Source organism: Bactrocera tryoni, chromosome 4, assembly GCF_016617805.1.
Source record: "Bactrocera tryoni isolate S06 chromosome 4, CSIRO_BtryS06_freeze2, whole genome shotgun sequence".
Lineage (NCBI taxonomy): Eukaryota > Metazoa > Arthropoda > Insecta > Diptera > Tephritidae > Bactrocera > Bactrocera tryoni.
The window spans coordinates 54,631,333-54,648,043 of NC_052502.1; the positions used below are offsets into that span (position 1 = coordinate 54,631,333).

General features: G+C 34.9%; 1 pseudogene; it reads left to right on the forward strand.

Annotated features, from left to right (window-relative positions):
- The first annotated feature begins 1,765 nt into the window (after nucleotides 1–1,765).
- LOC120774607 lies at nucleotides 1,766–16,487 on the forward strand (annotated as a pseudogene).
- The last annotated feature ends 224 nt before the right edge of the window (nucleotides 16,488–16,711 follow it).

The following is a 16,711-nucleotide window of genomic DNA, read 5'->3' on the forward strand; positions in this document are numbered from 1 at the left end:
TTTTCAATAAATCGATTGTGATATTCGCTGTGTCGCTTGTGGCGCCGTCCTGTCAAAACCACATGTCGTCCAAGTCCATATCATCCAATTCGGACCAAAAATATTCGGTTATCATTGAGGGGTAGCGATTCCCATTCACAGTGATCATCACAGAAGAAGTACGAACCAATGACGCCGCTGGCCCATAAACCGCACCAAACCGTAATTTTTTCAGGATGCAATGGTGACTCATGGAGTACATGTGGATTGCTGCTTGACCAACAACGCATATTTTGCTTATTGACGAAGCCATACAGCCAGTAATGAGCCTCATCGCTGAAGATGATTTTTCGACGAAAAGCCGGATCATTTTCAATTCACGAACATACGATGATTCCGGTGGCCAAGCGTTTCAGTTCTTGCGTCTATTTGATCTTGTAAGGATGTAGGCCAAGATCTTTTCGCAAAATTCGTCACAACGTCGTCACAGAGATGCCCAACGCTTGAGAACGACGAATGAGAGACTGATTTGGGTCTTCCCTAATTTATGCGCAAGCGGCAACAATATTCTCGACACTACGGGCACTTCTTTGTCTCATTGGCACGGACACATTTTCTACTGTGTCTGTGGATTAAAATCGTTCCACTAGACGCTAAATTGTTGATCTGACAGGACGATTATGACGACCATAAATTGGACATAGCGCTCGCAAAGTTGAGGCCACTGACTCCGAATTTCGGTAGTAAATTTCGACTCATTGTTGGTTCGTATCTTTCCATGATGAAATGGTAAACCTTATTGAAGAGAAATGTCGAAAGAGCGGGAAGAAATATCGAGTCGTTTGCTGTCCCTATCGGTCTACTTTTTGTCGCGTTCCTGTGAAAAAGCCCTGTATTAATCGAAGTTTGGTTATCGGAAATAATTTTTCGTAATAAGAAATAATAAATATCTAGAAAATGCCTGTGTTTCCAAACCTTTATAGATATTCTGAAAGCAAGAGAGGAAAAGTTTGAACAAGCATCTCGAAGTGATGTAGTTATTGAAATGATAAAGCCGAGCCGAGTTTAAAAAAAACTCGCTATTGCCATGCAGTGATCTCCTCCCTACAAAATGCCTCTGCTTAGTCTTGATGCTTATCTTACCGACTCTTTTTGTGTCAGCCTTAATTCACTGTAATTTTTCGAGTAGCAACTTAAATAAAAATAAGTAAAAAAGCGAAAGTTCAAATGGCTTTTGATTCATCCAGTAGAGCATACAAAAGATTTCAAAAACACAAAGGGAATACGGAAAGTTATGTGAAAAAAAAAACGTAAACATAAGTTGTTAAACGCGGGAAAAAGTTCCCGAAATGGTTTAATATTTTAATTTTGTGTGCTTCGCTTTTGAATTTTTATAATTCGAAAATATTTGCATACCAAGTTGTTCGAAAAGTTTTGTCGTTTGATCAATTTTAAAGGCGTTCTAAAGGGTCACAACGAGGGCCGACGTTGCATGCTGTCCAAGTAAGGTTCCTATTAGGAACGACATTTTAACCTAAGCTAACCCAACCTATATCTCTGATTTATAATTGAAGAATGAGTTGTTGTTGGTGTTAATGCTGGTTCCAATATAGATGAAATTGCCTATGACTTCGAAGTTACGACCGTCAACAGTCACATGAGAACCAAGACGCAAATGCGACGACTGTTTGTTTGATGACCGGCGACATTTCGCCAAGCCCCTGTCCACTCGTCCTGACCCATTGGAATTTCCTTAACAATTAGTGTGTGTTTTTTTTTTACAGTGGAAAAATTTGAATATCGTGCAGTGATAGACTTCTTATTTTTGGAAGGTGTAGCACCAAATAAAATTCAGGAACGAATGTTAAAAGTATATAATGATTGTTCATCTACAATTAGAACAGTAGAAATATGGGTTGCTGAATTTAAACGTTGTCGCACAAGCCTTGAAGACGATCCACGTGACGGACGTCCAAAAAGCGCAACAACACCAGAAATGAGCCAAAATACTAGATATGGTTTTGGAAGATCGTCGATTGCCTAAGAGAGAGATTTAGTAGAGGCTCTACACATCTCATCAGGCAGTGTGAGCCATATTTTAAGTGAAATTTTGCGTTTTAGAAAGCTCTGTGCACAATGGGTGCCGCTTTCGCTAACAATGGAACAAACACACATTTGAATACGACATTTGGAGCGTTCTAAAAAGGATAAGGTGTAGATTTTGTGCATCGATTCATTACTATGGATGAGATTTAGGTCTATCACGATGATCCTGAATCAAGACAAGAGGCTAAAAAGTGGTGTGAGCTTGGAGTCCGGAAATCGGCCAAGCAGGTTGTGTCATCAGTTTTTTGGGATGCGAAAGCAATTTTGTTTGTGGATTACTTGCAAACTGGTAAAACAGTTAATTCTGTAGTATTATTGCAACCGTTTGGACCAGTTGAAGGAAAAAAAACGTGAAAAAATGCCCGGTTTGCAGAAGAGAAAAATCATTTTTCATAAGGACAATGCACCGTGTCACAAGGGCATTTTAACAATGGTTAAAATTCATGAATTAAAGTTCGAGTTATTGGGGCATCCACCGTATTTACCAGATTTGACCCCCAGCGACTTCCATTTGTTTCCAGAACTCAAAAAATATATGCGTGGCAAGCGTTTTTCATCAAGTAAAGAGGTCCTAATGACTGTTGAAGCGCATTTTGCAGACCATACGGATTCTCACTTCAGGGATGGGATCCACAGGTTGGAGGATCGTTGGAGCAAGAGTAATAAAGTTCAGGGAGATTATACTGAATAATAAAGTGTATTTTAAATCATAAAAATGTATTTTTCTTATCAAACGACAAAACTTATTGAACAACTTGATATATGCGCTCTGCGATTTTTATTACATACTTTAGTTTTCGGTGCTGATACCATAATATGACTTTGTGCTCAAAAATCACTTCTTCCTGTGATCGTTGTTGTTATTTATAAAATACAGTTGTTTTATTTTTTCTTTTATTTTATACAAATGAAGTAAGAAATAAATTATCGATAAGATACTTACAAAAGTAGAAAATTAAAATTAAAAGTCATCAAAAAGATTTTTGCTTTTCTTACTTTGTAAAAGTACTTTGAAAGCAAAATGTTCATTTAATCAATATTAATTAATGTAGTCCTTTTTCAAAACACCTCATTATATTATTACATTTTATATTCCATAAGCAGTTTAAAATATTTTCAGAGTATATAAAAAATCGCATGCGAGTTCTTTCATTTGACACCTCTATCGCCAAATTGCTGCTAATTCATCAAATACATTTCAAAGAGAATCAACAGCTACCGCAATGTAACGAGGCACGGAGCGAGTGCATTTTACTCCTTCGCTATGTTGCGATGTGCAAATGCAAAGGAAGGTGGAAAAGAACAACGAACGCCTTCTCCATATTTAAACTCCCCCACATATAACAAACACAACATCATCACCTCGTGTCGAGGGGAGTTCTACACACTCACTACACACACATTTGCTCAGAATCAGTCAATTGGAATTTTTCAATCGCGATCGGTCATCGGTCAAAGTGCGCGTCAGTTCGTGTTGCGGGAAAAATAGCAATAAACGCGTAAGAAATTTAGAGTAATTATAGTATAGTTATTATAGTAGTAAAAGTGCTTTTTAAATTATTTTGTGTAATTGAAAAGAGTTCTACAACTGAAAATTCAAATTAAGTGAAAAGTTGTAAGTGTTTTAGTAAAAGCAAAAAAAATTGTGAGTGTTCTTTCTAGTAAAAGCAAAGAATATGTGTAAAGTGAAATAGAATAGTGTGCATAGGTAATTTTGTTTTCTATGATATGTGTTTATGTTTGTTAATGGTGTTAATAGCGAAGTGAGTGGAAATCGTATATAGAATATATCATTCATAAAAAGTGCTATAGTGAATTAGTGAATTAATTTCTTTTTAAATATATTTCGTCAAATATGAAGTCAAGCGTTCGTTCTTTCGATGTCTATCGGCGTTCGCTAATTAACCAACAACGTCGTTCGAATAAACAAACAAATGCAGCAGCCCAGGAGAGTAATAAATTTTTCGCTCTAAAACTTAAAGGTGAGTACAGGGTGTTTGTATACATTTTTTTTTCTTTTTACAAATTTCCTAATAAAAATCAGCTGTGTTCAAAAGTCTCTAAAACTATAGTTTTTGTATGAAGCCCTGACCTAAACTCGTGCAAAATTATATTAAACAAATATGCTTTGATAGTATCCTCTTTTTTAATGTTTTGGTTTTAATTTCTATCTGTTACCGTCTTAGAAATTTCCCTAATTTTAATACTAACTACATTTTCAAATATTTTTGCGTTTCCACATCACATAATTAAACTTATGAAAAATAATTAATAATATATTATTTGAGATTTTTGAAGAATGTTTCCTGAAAGGTCTAAACTGATCAACGCGAAAATATCAAAGTTCCATAAAATTAAAAAAAAAAATTTATAAATTTTGTGGCTAAATATTATTTAAATACTATTTTTATATGAGACTCAAATATATAATATGTAAATATTAATTTTTACTCAAAGTTCACCAATATACCATGTTGTTCAATAAGTTTTGTCGTTTGTTAGGAAAAACACAATTTTATAATTGAAACTACACTTTATTATTCAGTATAATCTCTCTTAACTTTATTACTCTTGCTCCAACGATTCCCCAACCTGTGGATCCCATCCCTGAAGTGAGAATCCGTATGGTGTGCAAAATGCGCTTCAACAGTCATTAGGACCTCTTTACTTGATGAAAAACGCTTGCCTCGCATATACTTTTTGAGTTCTGGAAAAAATGGAAGTCACTGGGCGCCAAATCTGATGAATACATGGGATGCTCCAATAATTCGAATTTTAATTCATGAATTTTAGCCATTGCCAAAATGCTCTTGTGACACGGTGCATTGTCCTGATTGACGAAAAAGAATTTTTGCCTTCTGCAAACCGGGTATTTTTTCACGAAGTCCAAAAGATTGCAATAATATTCAGAATTAATTGCTTTACCAGTGTGCAAGTAATCCACAAACAAAATTCCTCTCCAATCTCAAAAAACTGATGCCATAAGCTTCTTGCCCGATTTCCGATTTCCGGACTTGTTTTGATTCAGGATCATGGTGATACCCAAATTTCATCTATAGTAATGAATCGACGTACAAAATCCACACTTTAGCCTTTTTAAAACGCTCCAAATGTTGCTGAGAAAGTCGCATTCGAATGTGTTTTTGTTCCATTGTTAGCGAAAGCGGCACCCTTTGTGCACACAGCTTTCTAAAACCCAAAATTGCACTTAAAATATGGCTCACACTGCCTTATGAGATTTACAGAGCCTCTACTAAATCTCTCTCTTAGGCAATCGACGATCTTCCAAAACCCTATCCAGTACTTTGGCTATGATTTCTGGTGTTGTTGCGCTTTTTAGACGTCCGTCACGTTTTCAAGGCTTGTACGACCGCGTTTAAATTTAGCAACCCGTCTTTCTACTGTTCTAATTGTATTGTATTTTAGGTGGACGATGTGTGTGTATATATTTTTCTAAGTTCTTAGACATTGATAACAGTTAATATAATTATAGTCGATTATTTGCTTAGTAAAGCTATATTAATATATAAATTACAGCATAACAGTAAGATTTTCAATACTATAAAGTCAGGAACAACATTTATTAACAAACAACGGTTTATTAATTGGTCTCTAAGCACCTTCAATTAAACCAAGTTGTTCGCAAGCAATCAACCGAGTGACCCAATTTACCTCACTCGTTACGAATTAAGCCCCACGTGCGCCAGACTTTGAATCATGTTGGATTAATTCAGGTAAACTGAGAAGACAGATAATTAGCTCTTCAAACTTTGATCTCACCAAAAGGAAGAAAAGCACGTTTCTTTGGTAAGAAAGCAGTTAATGAGCTTGATAAAAAAAGTGGAAAAATACTAATTAAGGTAAATTGAACATAATTCTGTCAAACGTACACGTTGGCCTCGTGATATGACTGATCCATTTGGTGACATTTGTCTTTAATTGCCTACAAAGTTAAAGGTATTAATTTTTAAATGAAAGCGATTTGAGAATGTAAAACGGACTGAGATGAAAAATTTTCCCTAAAAACCTACCTTGAAAGCTAATAAACAGATGTATATACTTACATGTGATTGTTGATTTAATACATATATCTACACAATCGAGCAAATGAAACTGATAACTGACATATTTGGCAATATAGGCGGTACAAAGTCACTCAGAAATTCGAAAATCTTTATATTAAGTATATAGGGACTCAGGGAAGTTTTGAGCCGATTCAACCCATTTTTGATACAAAGAACTACTATTGTCAAGAAAGGAATCTCTCTGAATTTCAATTATATATATCACACATTGACCAATATTTGCGATCAAAAGTGAATTATGGGTACTGGGGTATAAAATATTCGGTACCTAGAGGATTTAAAAGTTTTTTGATATCAGATGACATACTTGAAAAGAATTATTAGTGCAAAATTGTATGCCGTTACATTAATTTTTTCTTGGTTTGTGTATTGTAAAGTGAAAGAATCAAATGGAATTTAAAATTGTGTTTATGGGAAGTGGTCGCCCATTTTCGTACTGTGACATAGGAATATAAGGAAAATGCCACCTATTAAATTTAGTTGAAATCGGTGGGTTGTGTCCCGAGATATGTGTTTTTACCAAAAAGTGGGCGTTTCAACGTCCATGGTCCAATTTTCACATTAGCTCCCATAAAGCCTTCTCTTACCATTTCGGTAGAAAAATTTAATGTCTCTGTCATAGTTAGTTGTTGATTTATTGCGCTTTTAGTAGTTTTGAACAGTACCGTTAAATGGGGAGTGAGCGGGGTTATCCTCCGATTTCATCCATTTTCAGACCGTCATCAGGAGTCTTTGTAATATTAGCGCTAGGAGTATTTGGTTGTTGTAGCTTTGTAATTTAGGAAATTTGAGCATGCGTGCCAAGTTTCATCAAGGTATCTCAATTTTTATTCAAGTAACAACTTATATGGATGGACACACAGACAGACAGTCATCCGAATTTCAACTCGTTTCATCGTCCTGATTATTACCTTATATCTATATCGATTAGTTTTAGGTGATTCGTACAACCTTTAGGTGAACAAAGTTATTATACTCTACAGCAACATGTTGCAAAAGTATAAAAACAAAGCCGTCACTCCTAGCATTGATGTTAACAACAAGTAGGCAATGTAATTAGTGCGTTTTATGTTACAGCAAACCTGCCAAGTGATCTCCTGTAATGTCGTTACAGCATGCATAACAGTGCAATAATGTTACATATTTGCATATGCAAACGCAGTTGTTGTCTTGTAATCACGAAGAAACTGCAGAAAATTACAAGTGCAACAGAATGACCGAATGTTAACATTCTCTGTTTAATAGTCGTGTGTCGGTAAGTGCGCGTCGGTTCGTGATCGCGATTAAAGTTTGTGAAAAAGTTGTAAATTAATCATTTAGCGGAGTTTTTTGAGTAATACATATTTAATAATTATTAGACTTTGTGAATGTAAAGTGATGAGTGTGTGTTAATCAATTGAAGTGAAGGTGTACAAATGCAATTGAGCAAAGCAGTGCACCATGTGTTGGTTTGGCAAACATGTTTCAACATATTTGTGTGTAAAATGTGCTTTGCACGAAGATTTCCAACTGCGCGTTATGAACGCAGCAAATATATAATAGCAAATAATAATAGTTTAGTAAGAAATTTATCAAATTTTTTTAAATTTAAATTGTTTTTATCATTCGACTTATTAAATCTTTATTCGGGACATTATTTTTCGAGGCAAATGGGAATTTGGATTTTATCGACATCGCTTTTTACAGTAAGCCTAAATATTGCTTTCCAATTCAAAAATACTTATGTTGCATTAGCATTTTAAAGAGTGTGATACTTGATAACTAAAAATGGTTTATGCATTAAATCATAACGTTGGTTTTCCATTTGATATCATTTATCTTAATTTTGATAAATACTTCCTGCATACCTAGTTCTTTAAATTCCGTTTCTGACTGGTGACATATTTCTTAATAAATTTTATCTAAATCGCCTGGTTTGAGCAACTCAAGGAGAGAAGAACAATGGAATTAATGAAAGGATCTGTTAAGTTGACAAATACCAATCAACAATCGACCTTGAGATACTTACAAATACCGTTAAGCTTTTGTTCATAATAGGATTAAGCAATCTCAAGCATTTTACGCGGACACAGTGGATTCACAACTAATAAACAGTTTGATTCAAAACAAATGGCATAAATAAATATATATTTACTTACAAATATATATGTTTGTGTATATGAATATTGGTGCACGAACAAAAAGTGTCTTAATTGTGTTATTGTGCGAATATCAATAAAATATGCTTTGTGTCATTTGTAGGCCCACAAGGTGGAATGTTGATGTCGGCTGTCAGAAATCACCTAGCGATGACAGCAGCATTAGTGTTTCAAAAATTCATATGTACGCACAAACATACATACTTACATATAAATATGTGTGTGTACTTTGGTTAGTGGTGTGTACGTGTGTGAATACTATGTGTGAAAGCCAAAAATGTATAAATCTATTAAACAAAGTAGCTCATTTTTCAGTTTCGAACACACATACCGAGTCCATTAGTGATGATATATGTACATACTATATATGTATATGCATAAGTATATTAAATATATTTACTTATATATATGTATATCTTATGAACCAAATGCATGACACTCATAATGCGATTATGTCAAAGCAAGTCTTTGTAGCGCTCAGACATGTTTTCGGCGCCCTGTAGTGAATTGCACGAATTGTGTACTGCTATGAAACTAGTTTGTATTACAGAGGGAACTAAACTAGTTAGATGACTACTGTTTTTCACATACTTTTGATACCATTGGCCTAACAGATGTCAATTATCAGATTTTGGTCAGCTTCTTACTTGTACGAAATCTGTGACAAGTTGAAATTTTATGTATATAATTTAAAGGATCTTCAACGTTCCTTCGGGTGTCGTATTAATATTGGATAGTCGAAAAAGGCTTTTCGTATTTTTAGTCAAACTTCAACTTATTTTTTTTTTATTTTTTATTTATAATAATTCATATCACAAAAAAGAGTTTTATTATATAAATACATAAACGCAGCACTGGCTACGAGGCCTTCAGCCGATTATTATAATATTTATAAATACCTTTAAGAACCAAATATGTACAATTTTGGTCGACCACTTTTTGCCATTTTTCCGCTAGAAACATTGTTCCATCAGTGTAAAATTTTTCTGGTTTCTCGGCGAAAAACTGTGACAAGTAATTTTCACAGGCTTTAAAACTTCCCAGGCAAGCTCTTCCAGTTTTTGCCGAGTCATCAAAAATGTGTGTGGTCTAGCGTTGTCCTGATGGAAGACGAAGCCCTTTCTTTTGACCAGTTCTGACCGTTTTTTCGATTGCTTGCTTCAATGTCATCAGTTGTTGACAGTAAAATGTAGAATCAATCGTTCAACCAGGCTGGAGCAGCTCATAGTGGATGATTCCTTTCCAATCCCACCAATCATTCAGCATAACCTTTCGAGGCGTCAATCCTGGTTTTGCGACCATTTATTGAGCTTCACCACGCTTGGACCAACATTTTCTTCGCACATTATTGATGTATTTGATCCACTTTTTGTCTCCTATTACCATTCTCTTCAGAAATGGTTCGATTTCATTTCGTTTCAGCAAAGAATGGCAGATGCTAATTCGGTCCATTAAAATTTTCACCCAAACATTGAGCTTCGTTTTGTAGCCAACCTTTTTTAATTTGTTAAAACTGTTTGATGATGAATGTTAATTTTATTAGCGATGTCATGGCTGCTTATGTGACGGTCCTGGTCAATCTTTTTTAAAAATTTTATCGACAATTTCAACGATAGGTCGACCAGAGCGAGGTGCATCTTTCACATCGAAATTTCCAGAACGGAAGCGAGCGAACCATTGTTGTGCTACACGAACTGATACAGCATCGTCTCCGTAAACTTCACAAATTTCATTGGTGGCTTGCGTGGCATTCTTCCTTTTTTTATACAAAAATTTCAAAATATAGCGAATTTCTTTATCATTTTCTCTCATTTTTGAACAGCTGTAACTTTTTTTCAACTTGCCCGAATTTAATTTTTTTGGTTGAATGAAGCTTTTCAACACTATATGGTATGACACAATGTGATTGGTAGCACTGGAGATATAATGCTTATTACTGCAACGGCATTTATTGGCAAAATACGCAAATACTTTTTCGACCAATACATATATTATAAATATACAGTAAAGACCTCTTTTTTAATTATAAGCATAAAAGATGAAAGTGTAGTCTGTTCTTCTTCTTTTTTATTTTATTACAAACCTTTTCGTTTCTTCTTAATTTACTATATAATATTATAATTGACCCATTCTGCATTTTTTGGCAACTAGTTCATTTTTAGTCTGAACATTCCAGTTTTAAGTTAATATTTACTATGAAATCGCAATGCTGGTTATTTACATGTATGTATGTATTGTATGTATGTATTATTAAATATACATATATTTGAGGTATGAATATGTACTAATGAATTTGTATGCCTATATATTAGTCATACAAATAATTGTAGAAATTAGACTAGATATTGTTTACTGTAAAATAGAAAATTATTCACGCTTTTTAAAATTTTTTACAATCGATAAATTAGTGGTCACTTGTCGTTCATGAGCTTTGATTTTCTAAGCAAATCTGAGTGCTAGCGAATTTTTCAATTAATTTTCTACCAATGAAATAATGCAACAACATAAGCTTCTCTTTATAAACTACCATAAAAGTGAGAGACATATCTCTAATAAAATAAGCATGCCTAATAAAATTAACATTTAAAAATGTTTAAATCGATTCAAACGATTGACAAACATCAACGAAAATCGATTTCGCTCAACTGCTCCATGATTAAAAATTAATTTTAGCCAATAAAATTATTCTCTCTAACTCCTTATGACTAGTGTACTCTATTTCTTCTATTCGTTCAATTTCTATTAACTTCTGACAAAAAGTGAGTTATTTTTAATTGTGAGAGGTTTGCCTATCAATATTTCTATTCGAACGAAAGTAGTTCTGTGGACATTTCGTCTCATCCCCATCTAACAAATATTCTTACAAAACAATATCGTTCTCTTCTCATATTCTCTTAATATCACTGTTTAGTTAACCTGTAATGTAAATGTAATGCCATAAATTATAAAAATATTGATTGTAATACTATAAAGAAATCGACAAACCTAAATATCCAATTAATACGCTAGTGCGTTAGAAAGATTAGAGTGAAAAGCCGTATTGATCGATCCGCTGCTCGTTCAATGGATAGCTGTGGTAGAAGATAAGATATCTAGCAACGGGGTGAATGAACGAACCGTTGTGAATTTGTAGCTTCTAACTTCATAAATTTCTCGAGCACTGGTAAATAACTGGGACGACCGCAATTGTAAAATTCTTCTGGCTCATAAATTGTCTAACGCAAAATACTTTTATGTAGGCCAATGATCAAATTTGCCTGCAAGAAAAAGAGAAAATAATTTTTCGATGGCTGTACTGTTGAATATTCGCTTTACTGAAATTGCAGTATGTTCGATGTAATTTTGAGTAATCATTCAAATTGGCTGAAATCGAAATTAGCCGCCTCAAGAGAAGCTAAAATCTATTTGACGGCACAAGAACCGAACTGACTGTCTACAAATATTAGACAAGTGAAAGCTATATACACACTCGGAAGCAATTTTATACAGATTCCATTTCAGTGTATCACTGGTGATCACGAAAAAATCTACTCCCAGTTTCGACTTCCCTAAACTCATTAAAATAATTGAATAGCTCTGAAGATATTTCGACATCCTAGCAACAATTCTTTGAGACTCGTATAAATAATTATGGATCTAGCCATTAGCGTATTGTCAAAAGTTTTTTTTTGCTCTCATATGCCATCTGATCAAATTTGACCCCGACGATGAGTTTGCTTAGAACTTTCACGGCTATTTTATCACGAACACAAGTTTTGAGTGGCACAAGGCATTGAGTGAAAGTCATGAGTCATCGCAAACTTGCCTCAAGTGACCATCTACCTCTGTTATTGACGATAGCATCAAAAAAGTTAAAAGAACAGGTCATGAAAAACGTCGTCTTGGCAACAGAGAGTTTGCAGAGGAACTCCTAAAGATCCACTCACCACATCTTTGTTTATTTATTTATAATAATTCATATAACAAAAAAGAGTTTTATTATATAAATTCTATTTGCTAAGGGTTAGTAAAGATGTAAGTTGCTTAAATATGTTTTAACAAATCGTTGGTTTTTAAGAATCTATATACAATCATAACATTTTTTTCTGAAGGTTCACTTAGTTGTTTAATGAGATCAATGTTGCCAGAGTTGTGGGCTGTTGAGTGAAGCATTGGACAGAGTATGAGTAAGTGTTTGTTAGAAGCGGTGTCATCGTAAAGGGGGCAAATGGATGGGCTTTTACCCGATAGTAGGTGGGCGTGTGTTATGATTGTGTGTCCAATCCTTAATCGAGTATATGTCTTCATTGCGCTAGTTGGAACTGTTGACGAGTAGACATCTTTGTTAATGGCTTGGGTACAAAGATTGTCAATGGTAGACTCGTTACCAAAAGACCTGAATATTTTGTAATAAAGACGTTAAGAAGAGATAGCAAAAGAGATGTTTAACAATGTAGCTGACGAACCCATATCTATTAAACGCACTCCCGCTGTTGTCGAGATGTGGCTTTATGATTATAACGGCGGAACTGTCCAACAATCTATCGAACTTCGTTGCAAAAATTAGCTGAAATCAAAAAAACAGAGAAAAGTTGGTGCCTCGGGATAAAACAGTTGATAAGTGATACCACGTGACCGATGAATATAACGCGCTGTCACATTGTAGCATGATTCTGACTGACTTCTTAGTCAAACCCGATACAGGAGTCATCGCGCAGCCACAGTATGAGCCAGGGAGCCAACATGTGAATTTTTCCGGTTTTCGAAAATAAAAAAATTCGCTTCGGGAAACGCGTCATTAGTCCATTGAAGCCATTAAAAGAAATTCGGTGAAGGCACTGAAGACCATACCAACCGTGCCTTATAACAAGTGTAGGGAAAGTTGGATTAGGCATTGGCTCTAATAGAGCCGATAATTAAGATTTGTATAAAAATACATGAAAATGTTGTTTTTTGGTTTGTCAGTTCAGGTCAAATGGTATTCTCAAAAGCTTAGCGATAGAAATCTGTGAAGCCACGGTTTTATCATCTATCGTTTAAACGACTGCCACAGAGCGACATAAATAATTAGAAGCAAATTAAACATGACTAATGTGCCATGCAAGTAAGCATAAACTCACTTTTATACACACATATACATACATTCATATGTGTAATATTAATATGAATATGTATGTATGTAACACTAAATCAGAAAAGACCGTCTTGTAACAGCAGCAAATTTATAATTGCCCGCATATGGTATACTACTGTATACGACTGTTGTATGTATGAATACATATGTATGTACATATTTGTATGTACTATATACATATGTAATTTAAGTGTCCGGCTTGTAACTGCTTGTGCCTTATAAGTCCGCTGAAGTAATTGTAGAATTGGCAAGAAACGCTTACAATTACCATATGTTGTGTCGGCAGCAGTGCGTTTCGCGGCTAACCGATAGATAGCGTGCAATACAAGCGTGAAATGTGCGTACCACCGCTGTGCCAAGTCTGCTGTGCTTTGTGGCTGATGGCAGAGGCATTGAAAATTCGCCAACTGACTGCTTGACAACTGCGAAAACCGAAATCGACGACGGATTTTTTAATTGTCACGTAACATGTCGAATATGTGTAATTGCCCAACTTTCAGCCTATAGCACCATAACTTAAGTTTTTTCACAGCACATACATACACACCTCATACACATACAAAGTGTGTGTAACCAGAGGTAAAAGCATAGAAAACGTCTTGTAAGCATGCGTACGCTTTGCACTGGGGCAAATGTACGTATGTAGTTATGTATGAATACATGTTTATATGTATGTACGTGTGCACTTGAAGCACATTGCCGCCGCCTGCCTGCCTGCGCTGTTGATTAATTGGCGTTACTGTGACAAATAGCATAAAAAAATTTGGAACACTAAAAACTACTCCGATAAAATACTACACACGAACTTATATACTAGTATATACACATACAAAGTTAGATAAATTTACAAAAAAAGAAAAAACGTTAACCTCAATTGCACTAAAGCTATAATACCCTTCACCATTAAAGAAGTGTCCATACAAGCACTCGATTTTGAACATTCAGTATATATGCCAACTATCCGATCTGAACAATTTCTTCGGAGATTGTACTGTTATCTTTAGCAATTATTTGAGCTAAATTTCGTGTAGATATCTCTTCAAATAAAAAACTTTTTCTTACAAAAACTTGATTTTGATTTTCCAGTTTGTATGGCAGCTATATGTTATAGTTATCCGATCTGAACAATTTCTACGGAGATTATACCGTTGTCTTCGAAAAAAATTCATGCCAAATTTCGTGTAGATATCTCTTCAAATAAAAAACTTTTTCTTACAAGAACTTGATTTTGATTTGCCAGTTTGTATGGCAGCTATATGTTATAGTTATCCGATCTGAACAATTTCTTCGGAGATTGTACTGTTATCTTTAGCAATTATTTGAGCTAAATTTCGTGTAGATATCTCTTCAAATAAACTTTTTCTTACAAAAACTTGATTTTGATTTCCCAGTTTGTATGGCAGCTATATGTTATAGTTATCCGATCTGAACAATTTCTTCGGAGATTATACCGTTGTCTTCGAAAAATATTCATGCCAAATTTCGTGTAGATATCTCATCAGATTAAAAAGTTTTCCTTAGAAGAACTTAATTTTGGTCGATAGTTTGTATGACAGCTATATGCTATAGTAGTCCGATCTGGACAATTTCTTTGGAGATTGTACCGTTATCTTTAGCAATAATTCGAGCCACATTTCGTGTAGATATCTCGTCAAATAAAAAAGTTTTCCTCAGAAGAACTAGATTTTGATCGATCAGTTTGTATGGCAGCTACGTATATGATATAGCGGTCCGATATTGGAGATTCTAGAATGATGTCTCAAAAATTATGAAAAACTTCACGTATATACAGACGAACATATAGACGGACATGGCTAAATCACTTAAATTTATACTTTATAGGGTCTAAGACATTTCTTTCAGATTGTTTAAAACTTCGTACCAAAATTAATACATACTGTGTAGGGTATACAAATACGAATAATTTCGAACCGCCACATGCGTACTGAGTACTCAGCGGTGCGTACGTTCGATTTCGTCGAACCGTCGAATTGTGCGTGGTAAGAAGTACACAATGTTTGCATTAAGATTTACGGCTCCACCTTTGCCCGCAAAGTAAACAGGATTAATTCTTCACATATACTTGTACACACACGTTCATACAAATGCACCATGTGTGTATTGTAGTTGCGCACAAATGCCATTCTTGTATTTATTTATACAAATTTGACAAATGAGTTCATTATTTCCTTATATTTCCTATTATTTGTATGTCGGCTTAATTTCGAGCGCCAGCGGTGATCCATTGAAATGGAAAGCGTGTGGGCAGCCCAGCATTACTAAACAAAATACGTATATTATGGTCACCTGTCAAGGTAATGCGAAGTGCGTACAGCAACTGCGTTCTTCTATTTGGTCTTGAAAATAACAAGAAATGAATCGCTTCTAGTCAAAAAGGCGAAATTCGAATCGTTTTCGTTTAAATTGCAGAGTAGATACTTTTATTAATAAAGGGATTAAATTGCAATCATTTACTACTGACTAATAACTCATTTTATTATAGACATGGAGCTCTTTTTAAGGCTGCATGAATTTCCTTAAAGTATTTAAGCAGAGTGGGATTTATAGCTCAAATTGTAGATTGTGGGTGAACCCCTATTATTGTCACGAGATTGCTACCTTTTTTTTTAGATTTTTAATGTATTGGCTAAGCTTTATTGTAAAAGGAGGGGCCTATAATTATGTTTTTAAAATGATTTTTGGCAAGTGATCAACCCGGTTGGCTCCAATATGTATGCCAGCTATAACCAGTTAAATACCGAGGCGACAATCGCCTCGGGCTTATCTCCGTGAACAAGCGACTTCACATAACTCAAAAAAAAATAGTACTGCGATGGTGGATTCAAAAATATATACATTTATACATATACTATATACTTCAACTGTCGGTTAACGTTCCGACGATAGTTGAGTCTAACTAACCGGTCCGAACTGACAGCATTTCGCAAGGGATTTGCATAAATAATTAAAGATTACTTTGAATAATAACGACAAATTATTTGCATTCAACACGAAATATTTTTACAATTTGAAAAATTATCCCTTGTTTCGTTCCTTCCAGATTAAGGTTAGACTGGTAGGCTAAAGAGCCCCGAATAGACCAGTTTTGGTTCCAGATGACGCCGCTATGTAGTCATCCTTCAGGATGCCAGCCCTTGATGCACATTTCAATAGGTTACAATAGGTTCTGCGGCCATTCATTCAGTGTTTGTCTGCAGACATTTCGGTCTATCAGCTCCATTCTGTTCACTTAAATCGCACGGTCATGAAGGCCACGCCACAGTCCTACG